Below are 12,682 nucleotides of genomic sequence, written 5' to 3' on the forward strand. Positions count from 1 at the left end.
GCGTGAATAAGTAAACGGGTGTTTTGTTGGAAGTGCTGCATTGCACTAATACAGCAGGCAATGCTGAAAGATGCAAAAGCATTTTTATTGCATCAAAATGAGGACTAGCTACACTGTGTATGCTACCATGTTAAGTTACAATTTGAATTACAAGTAGCCAGTCCTTTTTAGGGAAGGAGTTAAAACACTGCCTCCTTGCTGAATGTTTCTAGATGATGCTAAATGGTGTCAGTAACACATCTTGTTCATGTAATGTGGCTGCAGTTTATGAATGATATCGATGTGGAATGTAGGGTAATCTGCTTGCTTGCTTGCCCTGAGTAGGCATGTGTATGGAAATATACCACATTTACATTTTGCCATCTTCTGAAACTTTTGTCACCTTTGCGCATGCATAACTACATGAACGGATGGTGGATGCTGCTGTTTGTTCACACAGAAGTGTTGGAGGAAATGTGTAACAGGTGCTGGTGTCAACCATGGTACAAGCGGATCTCATTAACAGGTACGGACAAGAATGACATTGACGTGAGTGGACCGCTGAAAGACTGGGTTACTTGATGTGTCAAAGAATTCTACAGCAACCGTATAACTCCTAGTCTGTGTCTATTTTTGCTCTGTGAAAAAGAAGCTTCCTTATGTGTGAGCCACCGTAGGCAATGCAATGGAGGAAAATGGAGTCATTGATCATACCACAGGAAGGAGAGATGACGGAGAACAGTGTGACAGGACAGAGGATCTGTGTACCAGACTGTAACCTGCTGGAGTCATTGATCATACCACAGGAAGGAGAGATGATGACGGAGAACAGTGTGACAGGACAGAGGATCTGTGTACCAGACTGTAACCTGCTGGAGTCATTGATCATACCTCAGGAAGGAGAGATGATGACGGAGAACAGTGTGACAGGACAGAGGATCTGTGTAGCAGACTGTAACCTGTTGGGGGCTTTAAAATGTCAAAACAAGCCTTAGGTGAACATTGTGTGAGCAGCGCAAGGGTCATGTTCTAGATGGTGAAACTGTAATATAACGAGTGCTCCACTTGAAGTCTGAAAAATGGTATGTGATATATGTATTTGTTTATTTGTCTGATTTTATTTAAAATGACATGCTTTGTGACCATAGACTTCACCCTTACCTAAACATGGCTGTATTTTCTCTACGTCTGGCTCCAGTGATTGCTTACCATAGACTTTTTTGACAATTCACATCTACCTTTATGCCGATGACTCTTGATGTAAACTGATTCCCTTCCTTCCTACCTTTATTATGAAGTTTTGGTTCTCTGAACTTTAAAGCTCTCGATTTTTTCCATCTTAATGCACTGGAACTAGTTTACATGTGTGAAAAAACACTTCATTAAGTATATGAGTGTGACATAATTACACTCCCTTCTGTGTATAATGCTGTTATTGCTTACTGCAACAGGTACCGCATTGTAAGGCCTTCATAATTTGTCATATTTTACTAACAGACTAGAATAGACCTGGGCGTTGTACAGCCCCCGGGCTACAGTCATCCCATTGGCTGACCATGACCAGCCTGTGAGAAGTCAGAAAAACACTTGGTAACTGCACAAACTTACACATTTGTTTTCAGATTCTCTGTTGGTTCATATAATGCTCTTTAAACTCCGGTATTCTGTTTCAAATAAAGAAACAGACCATCAGAGTTTAAGTCAGCAGATTTACTATGGTTTTTACAGAAAAGCATAGTAAATCGTCAGAATAAAGACATCAGGAATGTAAAAAATAGGGCGAGAGATGGGAGTAAATGGACGTGGTTTTGGGAGGTGCGAATGTGTGCCATAACAAATCCTCTTACTTAAATAGAAGTAAAAGCTATAAGCTGCTCAGAGAAAAATCATCCTAGTTAAATGCAAGTAAAAGCTACCAGATGCTAGAATCTGTATGGGCAGAATGGATTTGGTGGTACATTGGGTTAGGTTTTGTAATTTGATAGTGTGACTGTTAGCAACATTTTTTAAATCTGTCTTATAGTCTGTGCAAGATATTTAGGCAATGGCTGTTTATAGGACTTGAGTGCAACTCATTTTTCCACTTTTAAAAATAAACTGTGGAAATGAATTAAGCCTGATTGTTTTTAGCAGCCATTGCAAATCTAATTCTAGCCCTTTGCTACTAGTCTCAGGGTCTTCTTTGAAGTGTCAAATAGCTTATTTACTCATGGTGACCAACACTGACAAGAATAGTCTATGAACACCAAAAAGAAAGCATTCACACATCTAGGCGAACTGTAGAGGGCTAAATAAGGGCATTCACACAACTAGGCGAACTCTAGGGGGGTAAATAAGGGCATTGACACAACTAGGGGAAATGTAGAGGGCTAAATAAGGGCATTCACATAACTAGGCAAACTGTAGAGAGCTAAATAAGGGCATTCACACAGCTAGGCGAACTGTAGAGGGCTAAATAAGGGCATTCACACAGCTAGACGAAATGTAGAGGGCTAAGTAAGGGGATTCACACAACTAGGCGAACTGTAGGGGTAAATAAGGGCATTCACACAACTAGGCGAAATGTAGAGGCTAAATAGCTGCAGACTCTTCCTTTTTCCTTGACATCCTCAAAGGAATTAGATTGTCCAACCAAGGTCTTGGCCCCATGCAGATGAAGTGACAAACATTACAGAGTCATGTCAGATCTCCTCTAAACGTGAACGTTGAATGATGAAGGGCACATGTACATTTTGAAAATTGTTTTTGAGAATCTTGATTAAATAGTGATGTAATGTTGGTGTTTTTACTATGCCTGTTTCACATTTTATAGCCTAATCGTAACATCTACCAGTAGCAGGCAATCAAAACCATATACAATTTAATGCTTTTTATACAGAGATGAAATTAATGTGGAGCAGAACTGAGTTCATCCTGTTGGTATGGCCCTCCAAAACAGTCCCAGTTCCTCATGTGGCCCCTTGGGAAGATGAATTGCCCATCCCTGGACTAGAAGCACAGTTTGCACATTTTGCTCCATCAGCCATGCTGCAGACAAAACTCACGTGCTGGAGCTTTAACCAGCAGAAAAATCAAACTGGGTGCAAACATTCTTAAATAACCATATATTGTTAATCCAAGTGTGTTATTTAGTATATGTAGTACACTCAGTGGTATTGCTACTGTCTGCAGACTTACTGAATTTATGAACAGTTTTTCTACTAAAAAACATCCTATGTGCCGTTCACCTTTGCCATGTGTGCAGAGCACATACATAATGTTCAATTAACTCAGGCCCTGTAAATAATGGCATAGCTTAGAGAGAGCAACATACATTTTTCCAAGTATCTAGTTGTTTTAAACAAAAACTCCTGTCAGCATTCCTTTCCATGAGATTAGCAAGATGCAGTCATGTATTTAGTTATTTTAAACCAAATCCTTCCTTTGCAGTTATGTATTTAGTTATTTTAAAACAAATCCTTCCTTTAAGGTTGTAGAGAACAGGATCCATTTGTTTTAAACTAAAACTCCATTTAACACTCCCCACTCCAAGCCAGGGGGAGAGCAAGAATTTGTTTCATCACTTTGTTAGTTACTTAGAATGCAAACATTTGTCAGCATTCTGTACCTCTGGGCATCACGGCACGGTATTCCTCAACAGGCCATCTCCAACCTTAAGGGAGGCATTTCTGCAGTGCTGAGATCCACATTGGTGTCCCTCATTCGCATAGTCCAGTTGCAAGAAAGCAGATGTGCGTTCAGCTTACAGTGTGCCTAATACTGTTCCCTCAGGGCCACTGTACATTGTATTAATAACACGTGCAAACCTCATTTTATACCATAAATATTAAGCATTAATAATATACTGACCATTAATAATAAAACCCAAGACATATAACATCTTCTAAAGACTCAAACAAGAAATGTTAAACATACTGCTTTTTGCTTTAGTATTAATTTTTTCTCTCTCCTCCCCAAAATTGTCTTTTTGTAATAGAGTGCCAGATCAGTGAAAACATCTTACTTGCATATATAACTACATAAAAGAAAAAAATGTGGATTTTAAAATAATGCCATACTATAATAAAAACATTACAAAATTTCAGTTAAACTTACCATTTCAGATCATGATAGATGGACATCCACTCACAAAAGCCATCAGATTCTACAAGAGGCTTCAACTCAGGATTCCAAAAGTTAGACTTTGGTTTGAGAAGAAAGGAAAAAGGTGCCCTTGTTATCTCTGTATGACAGTTAAGTCTGCCAGAGATCAGCAGAAGGCCTGAGCTTGACCGGATTGGTAGTTGGAGCTATTAAAGCAAGTAGCGGACAGCTGTTGAACCAGTGAGATGAAGAGGTTTTAGCAGCTAGGGGCTGGGTCTTTCCATGTGGGTTGGTGTAGTGATTTGGAAAGACAGACCGACGTTAATAAGTTACTATTGTGCTGCGTTACAGATTAAACCACTGTTATCTGCTGAATTGGCAGTAAAGGCCTCTGTCTGTTGGAGCTGAATCAATAAGCAGCAGACAAAATCTGGGACTTCACTAAATCATGATCACCATTCTCACTGTCCAGAGCTGCTGCACATAGTGTCACACCATCTCATTGGAGTAAAAGTGACTGTATTATTTTCTTTTGTAGCACGTGTTACATATAGAGGCATACATATATACAGCACAGACACACACACACATGAAAAGATAACAGAAAAAGGTGTTAGTTGGAAGCAGAACTTGCATAATTTTAGGCAAAGATAGGATATTTATGGACTTGTTTAAAAAATGCAGTTGTAGCCAGATGCTGCCTCCTGGTACATGTGGAATTCGTCTGGTGTTTACTGTAGTTTTATCGCAGCACCTGGCTTTTCAGAAATCATCTGTCCACAGGCAAGTCGTTTGAGGTTGTTGATAACAAAATAAATATGCTGTCTGATAGTCTCATTGGAGACATTTAGGAAGTGCATTATTTCCGTTGGTAGACTGTGTATAGTTCTTATTAAAAATGAGCAAAATAAAGTAACACGAGGTTAAAAGCTACTTGTGTCAAAAATAGCAGCCAACCAAATTTAGTTCAGGACTGCTTGCTTGTTTAGTTATTTCTTTATTTATACCAGTGTGCTGGACTGATTCACATGCACTCTGTTTATCCATAGCTGAGGAACTAAGGGAACAGAAGCAATATACTCAATAATTCATGTCATCATTAAACAAATTGTAAATATAATTCAGTGCGAGTATACATAACAGCTCGTACTGCATGAGTGATGGTGACAGGTAATGGTAGGACTCGGTTCATTAACCAGGGCAAATTTAATTAAGTGCAAAGTCAAAACAAGAGCTGATTTACACTGTAATAAACGGTGTATTTTCCTCCTAGCCCCCTGCTTCTGAGGAAACGCTCATCTACAAAAGTCTTCCACCAACCGGACACCAGTGCCACTAAACAAAGTCAGGTAACTGGTTTCTGGCTGTGTGGCATACACAAATGACGCCCACACTACACTCTGGATGATCAAAGTCCAGCTAATCTTGGAACTCGGCAGAAGATTACAAAAAATATTATGTCAATAAAATGCTTTGATTGCATGTTTGTAGCACAGGAAAGCAGTTCACACACACACACACACACACACACACACACACACACACACAGCACATAACTTAACAATATTTACAATATTTATGGTAGGTAGGCTGAACTCCTAGAAGATGGTAGTTGAGGTTATGTAGAACAAATGCAGCATAATTACAGTTTAAATTATGGTGGATTGTGGAAAGCTGGTTCGAGTGGGTGTCTTGGTTAAGAAAGCTAGGAATTTTTATGAATTCCTGACTGGAGTGTGAATTGAGTTATTATAATTGGAAAGGCATCCCAGAGTTTGGGGCTAAGGATAGCGTAGGCATGGTCAGTGGATGTTAAGGCATTGATTAGATGCTTTCTGCAATGCTTAGGCTTTTTTTTTTTTTGCCACCTGCGGACCACCAGCTCCTTCCAGTCTTTTTTTTCCATCCTTTCCTATAAGGGTGATAAAAATTCCCAAACAACAAAGCCACTTACTCGTGGATAAAAGACTAAGATCTTTAATTTCTCTGACGTCTCGGCACAATTGCCTTCCAGGAGTAAAAAACCTCTACTCAAATGACACACCTTATATAATCCTAGCAATTGCATCATAAAATAAACAATTAAACAATTGAAATCTCTAAAATAAAATATTTAAAGTAACGTGCCAATTAAATTCCACATTCATTCTCTTTGGAACCATAGTATCAAATTTGAGTATATATTACTAGAAAAAATAAACTTTTATATAAGGAAGCACTGTATATACTCAAATCTGATACTATTGTTCCAAAGGGAATGAATGTGGAATTTAATTGGCGCATGTTACTTGGTTGTTTGGTTCCTTATCTCCAGTTTGGATTTTTTTGTGGTTGTTGATAAAAATTTCCAGTCTAGTTGTTCCATGACAGGTGAGACCCAATTACAGAGCTGTCATTCTTTCAGACATCAGAGCTTTTTTTCTGCTTATGTCATAACCTCTGACCCCTGTTGACTGACATGAACACTTGTATCGCTGAGGAAGATCTAGATATGCCTTCTTTTAATGTATATGTGCTGTCAGATACATGCTGCAGAAGGTTGCCATTACTGTCTTGGTTGGACCATGCCCCCTGTTTAAGGCCCTCTGCATTGCCAGCTGGCTTCTGCTAACCAGAATCGCCAAGCCTCCCCCCCAGGATAGAGAAGCTGGCATTAGCTGCTCAGTCCCACCTGCCCCTGGGTGGTCCGTCCAGTACCTGAAAGATTAGTTGAACTTTGGTCATCCAGAGTGTAGTGAAGGCATCATTTGCATATGCCACATTGAGTCCTACCAGTTATAAGTGCTAGTTTTCACGGTGAACTGAAGGCTTTGTTCTGATTAAAATATTTGTTCGAAGATACAGAATCCACATTGAATGGGATGTAATGCTTCAGCATCTAGTAGCTGTAGTACCATATTGTACTTCTGCATTGGATGTACGAATCGTAATCTGCTGCATCTGTTCCTCTCTGTCTTACATAAGCAGTGCATGTAGCGTGTCATGATCGTGTTGGATGTAGGAATCATAATCTGATGCATCTGTTCCTTGCTGTCTTACATAAGCAGTGCAACATGGTCGCGTTGGATGTATGAATCATAATCTGATGCATCTGTTCCTCGTTGTCTTATATAAGCAGTATGCCATGATCATGTTGGATGTACGAATCATAATCTGATGCATCTGTTCCTCTCTGTCTTACATAAGCAGTGCATGCAGTGTGTCATGATCGTGTTGGATGTACGAATCATAATCTGATGCATCTGTTCCTCGTTGTCTTAATAAGTGGTGCATGCAGTGTGTCATGATCTATGATGAACGAATCATAATCTGATGCATCTGTTCCTCGTTGTCTTAATAAGTGGTGCATGCAGTGTGTCATGATCTATGATGAACGAATCATAATCTGATGCATCTGTTCCTTGCTGTCAGCAGTGCATGCAGTGTGTCATGATCTATGATGAGGTTACATTATCAGAAATATGGTAGTGAAGATACATTGTCAAGTGCCCATATGAAGGTTCACTTTAATTCACATTTTTGTAATATGGTAAGAAGGCAGAGCATGAGAATACACCAAAGTTATGTGATCTCTTCAGAATTTCATAGTAAAGTCAAACCTGGTCTGCAGTTGTATGGCAAAAGTCTTCAAACTCACAGGCCATATCTCTCAAAATACAGATGTATCAAAATATTGACACCTGAATATAGACAGTTTATAATACCAACATACCATGATACAGAATTCACAACACCTAGAAAAACACCCAAATCCCACGCTAATTGCAAAAAATTTAACATTTACCTTTGCAATCAGTTTAAAGTCAAATAAAATAAAACAAATAAAAACTCCAAAACCCAAACTGTGCCATAAGACATAGTTTTAATAGTGGTTGTTTTATGGAAAGGATTTTTCCTAAGGTAAAATGTAGGGTTAGGGTTATTAGGGTTAGCACATATTACTAATACATGCTAACCCTAATCAAAACCACACACATTACTGTAAAAATACCTGTTCAGTAACACTGTTGTTACACAATACAAGCTCAGATACACACGAGCACTAACTCACATGCACAACATAAATGCTGTCTCCTTGCTTAACTCTAACCCTAACCCAGAAATGGTCCTGCAGTCACACTCCCATATCTAACACTGACCCACTTATGCTACAAAATAAACTGTCGAGAAAGTAAACTGTTGATAAAACGAACTACCAACATTCAGATATTGCAGTTCCTACTGTCCCCATGAACTACAACCATGCACACACACACACATGTACATACACTTGTATATATGTAGGTTATATAATAAAAATAAACAAGTACATAACATCAGTGCTGTACATACAATGGGCACTTTGTGACTTACAGTATTGTGACACTTCATAATTTAGGAATATGGATATTAAGCATTTTTCATGTTTGTCTTACCTTTAAAAATAGCTGATTTGGCTTCAGGATAAACTGGTGTCAGTTTTATTACGTTAAGTCCATTATGTCAAGAGTAATTTCTTAAGAGTGGGTCAGCTCCTTGGAATTGCTTCTTACAATGTAGTGCAACCTAGGGTTTTTGGAGAGTGGGCTGTGCCTTCTAGGCTAGGGCCATACCACTCAACCATACCTAATTCCTCTATTTACCGGTTTCCAGTGCAAAATAATGGGGTGCCATGAATTTCCGAGTGGCCCCATCAGTTCTCAATTTTTAATCTGTACTTAGTGTTGTTGGTATAAAATGTACCTGTAAAGCATGTGGACTGACTCTTGATGATAAAAACAGACACATTCCAGACGCTTGTGTACTTTGTTTTGTTTTCCAAGCGCTTGTTTTGTTTGTTGGTTACTCGTGAGTTTCTTTTAAGTGATACATTTTACTTTCACCTGTTTGTTTCCTTTTCCTTCTTGGTTTGTATTTTCTTTAAAAAAATAAGTACCACAGTAATTAGAAAACGGTAAATCTCATTTCAGCCACTTTTTTGCTGCAATGCTGGTGTGCTTGGGAGTTGCACTAGTTATCTAATACTTTTATTTAAGTTCAGTTGTGCAGCTCCACCCCTTTTCCACTGTCTACCACATTACAGCAGCCTAAAAAGGTTGTGCGACAGTATCTGTTTTCAAATGAACCCTTGGCTTCTCAAGGATCGGGTGGTTACAGCACTTGTGGAATGGATATCGCCAGACCAGTAGCAAGGTTCAGTAACAGTGGTAAATTTAGTCTGTGCCCAAAGCATACCTCTCAGCTGTATAGATTTTCATAACCGACGGCCAGTGCCAAGTAGAGAACTTCACTTTTCTGCCCATTCTTTAACATATTTGTTGCTTATGCATGCTACTTCATATAACATGGAGTTTCAAATACAAAATTACTGTTTTCTGCAACAATTAAAGAAAACTTGGGAAATATTTTTTTATTCTAAAATCTCTGGACATTTACCATTTTTTGTCACCCCCCCTCCCCGGACACAACTGGCCAAAGAGGAACTGTCCCTCTCAGAGGGTGGCCTAATGGTTAAGGTGTTTGCCTTACAAACACAGGGTGCAAGGTTTGAGTCTCACAAGGGATAATTGTCTAGGCTTAAAATGGCTTGCAAGGGCAGTTAGCTTAGTACTAATCTATGAACCTATGGTTGTAACCCTACAGTGGAGACTATCATGTTTCCCATATGTACAGAGGATTCCCGTGCCAGTGTGAAGTAACAAACTGTACGTTATGTTTAATAAAAGGGTTTGTTTCGAATGCTAACTTAAGGTTAAAAAACAAGTGTGTCACCGTGGGTTTTATGAATGTAAGATGCAGATGTGCCGGTGACATCCTGATGTAAGCATGCAACTCAACGACAACATCTGCAAGCTATTTTCGGTAATATCGTATGTAAGACTTGAACCCACACAGTACGAAGAAGATTTGCATTCCCATTACAGAACTTATTACAAAATGTATAGATTTCTGTCTACAACAGCACCACATAAAGCATGTAAAGCCTTTACAAACTCCATGCATGTGAACAGTTCCCCTTTACTTAATGCTTCATGGAACCTCTAACCGATACGATGTACTATATACATAAGTGAGTCAAGTTTACCAATTTCCATGATAGTTAATTCTGAAACACTCCGATAGTAGAAAGTCTTCCACATTTCTTTGCAAGTTGTACATGGCGTCACAATTTCACACTTGCTTGGTTATGGCAATCTACTTCCTCCACTTGGAAATGGGGCACGAAGGATGCAATCTACTTCCTCCACTTGGCAGTGGGGCAGCCAGTTATTTCTGTTTCCCTGGAGATTGAGCAGGTGGATGGTGGTGCCAGTTTGGGGATAAAGGCAGGACCAACATGAAGCTGGTGTACGACTTCCCCACAAAAACTGAGTAAAATGTAGCACGTTATAAAAGGCACTGTAAAATTTGTCGACATTGATAAATTACATGGCAAAAACTTAAACAGTCATTTATTTTTGTTTCTATAAAGGGAGATGTCATGAGGGATGGTCCTCTCTTGTTTAATTATTACAGCCACTTGTAGATCCTTCCTTTACTGCAATAAGAGCACAGAGCAGAACAGATCCATTTATTTACTACAGTAAAAAAAAAAATCTTAGGGCAATTCAAAATTACTGTGTTGTGCCAGTTTTACCCTTTGTGGTCCACATTCTTCAGATTAATGTTGCTAAATCTTGTCAGTCAATACAAAGCTCACCTATATTATTTAAACAAATGCGAAACAAAGAAGATTTGATAAATGGGAACTAGTGTATTCCCTTTCTTCTCACTGTGATTGGTTGTAGCTGAGGGGCGTGTAACATTTTTCTTCACTGGATAGGGTGGTTATTATTTCCTGCAACTAGTGCTTACTCTGGTTACAATGGTGTTACATAGATTGCTAATTTAATTGGGTGTAAATTGCAAATAAAAGGTGGTGCACTGTTTTTGTAAGGTGTGGTTTGTTTTCTGTTTTACCTGTTGACTTTGTTTGGTACAACCAAGTGTTATATTTGATGACGTTTTGTGTGTGTTATCTTTTATGGGAGAAATCAGTGTAGGTGTTGTCTGTGGTGCCATTCTTTCAGACAGATGCCCGTCTTGTGGAATGGAAGCGTTTAGCATATTATACTTAAGGCTAACTGCTGTAGGCAGTCATTTGTTAATGACAATGCAGTGGTAGAGTTGTTGGCTCTCAGCAAGAGTTTTTCTGGTTCAGTTCTCGGCTGGGTGCCTTCTTTGTGGAGTCTGCATGTCCTCCCTGCATTTGTGAGGGTTTCCTCCGGGGTGCTCTGGTTTCCTCCCATGTTACAAAGACATGCATCTGGAGCGTTTCTCCCTGGGGCTCCGCTGAAAACTGGCGTAGTTCCAAGTCGGACTTTCCCATTTAACAAATGTTAAAATAAAATAAAAAATAAATAAATAATGGTCAAGGCTGGCTGTGAAAAGGTAATTAGTCATTTGTCTGTTTTAGAATCTGCTGCAAGAAGTCTGGACAAAGCCAGAAATAATTGTGGGACACAGGCCGAAAAGTAGGGGGCAGTGGGGATGGGGATAGGGTTACCACTTGTCTCTCTTTGCGAGGGACAGTCCCTCCTTGGGCAGTTGGGTCCTGCAAAAAAAAAAAAAAAAACAACTAAAAAACAGCAAATGTCCTGAAATTATAGGACAAAAATAGTTTCTAAGTTTTCTTTAATAGTTGCATAAAACACTTATTTTGTATCTGAAACACCTAAATGTTGTATGAAATAGCGTAAGCAACTCAAATGTTACAGGAATATGTTTTTATTTTGGCAAAAAAGTGAAGTTCTATCCTTTGCACTGTCCGTGGGTATGTTTTGGGGACAGATTTCACATATTCCCCCACCTGAAATAAAAAAGACCACAGTAAAGAACTTCTCGAAAGCCGACTTCACACTTCTAAAGACTAGTGTGGTCTCCTTTAAGGCCCCCGAGCCGGCGGAAAACAGTACTCAAGCCGCTGAATCACTTACAAATGCCTTCTACCAGCACCTGCAGGACTGCATGGATAAGGCAATCCCAAGCAAAACAAAGACTCTTTGTACCAAAGGCAAGCGTCCAGTCTGGTGGACCCCAGCCATAAACAAACTCTACAACAAAAGGAGGAAGCTACTACAAGATAGAGCAAAATCCTTAAAAGGTAAGACACCCTTGATCACTATAAGTAAAAACTAAGAGCTCTCATAAAATCATCCAAAGCAAATTTTGAGAGAAAAATAGCTAAAGACTCAAAAGACAATCATAAGGCCTTCTTTAGCTATGTTAGAAACCTGGGAGGAACCTCCCAGATATGCTCAGAACTAGTTCAAAATGATGTGAAGATTACTGATCCTACAGACATTGCCAACATACTGGCTGACAGGTTCAGTGCAAACTTCTCCCCTCCCCAAAAGGAGAGATATCTATACCAAGCGATTGCAGCCCCCAAACATCTCCAACGCCCAAGTGAGAACTGCTCTCTCCAAAGCAAAAACACAGCATCCATGGGACCTGATGGTGTCCCGGCTGTGTGCTCCACGAACTCAACGAGGAATTAAACCCACAGCTAGGACAGCTGTTTAATCATAGTCTTACCTCTGGATCATTCCAGGGAGTGGCGCACTGCAACTGTGGTCCCACTTCACAAAGGCGGTGCCTC

The 12,682-nt window shown here is 39.5% G+C and overlaps 1 protein-coding gene and 1 long non-coding RNA gene across 4 annotated transcripts in view; one reads left to right on the forward strand and one right to left on the reverse strand.

Annotated features, from left to right (window-relative positions):
- Window positions 1-4,241, reverse strand: part of LOC122791659 — a 336,077-nt gene extending 331,836 nt beyond the window's left edge. Inside the window, exon 1 of the long non-coding RNA XR_006363183.1 lies at window positions 4,075-4,241. This is a non-coding gene — a long non-coding RNA (uncharacterized LOC122791659). The remainder of the gene's footprint in view (window positions 1-4,074) is intronic.
- The window catches only part of LOC122791658 (branched-chain-amino-acid aminotransferase, cytosolic-like), a 661,658-nt gene that overhangs the window by 181,351 nt on the left and 467,625 nt on the right, over window positions 1-12,682 (forward strand). The gene's annotated exons all lie outside the window — the stretch shown is intronic.

Source organism: Protopterus annectens, chromosome 17.part0, assembly GCF_019279795.1.
Source record: "Protopterus annectens isolate FY-2018-M chromosome 17.part0, PAN1.0, whole genome shotgun sequence".
NCBI classification, from domain to species: Eukaryota; Metazoa; Chordata; order Ceratodontiformes; family Protopteridae; genus Protopterus; species Protopterus annectens.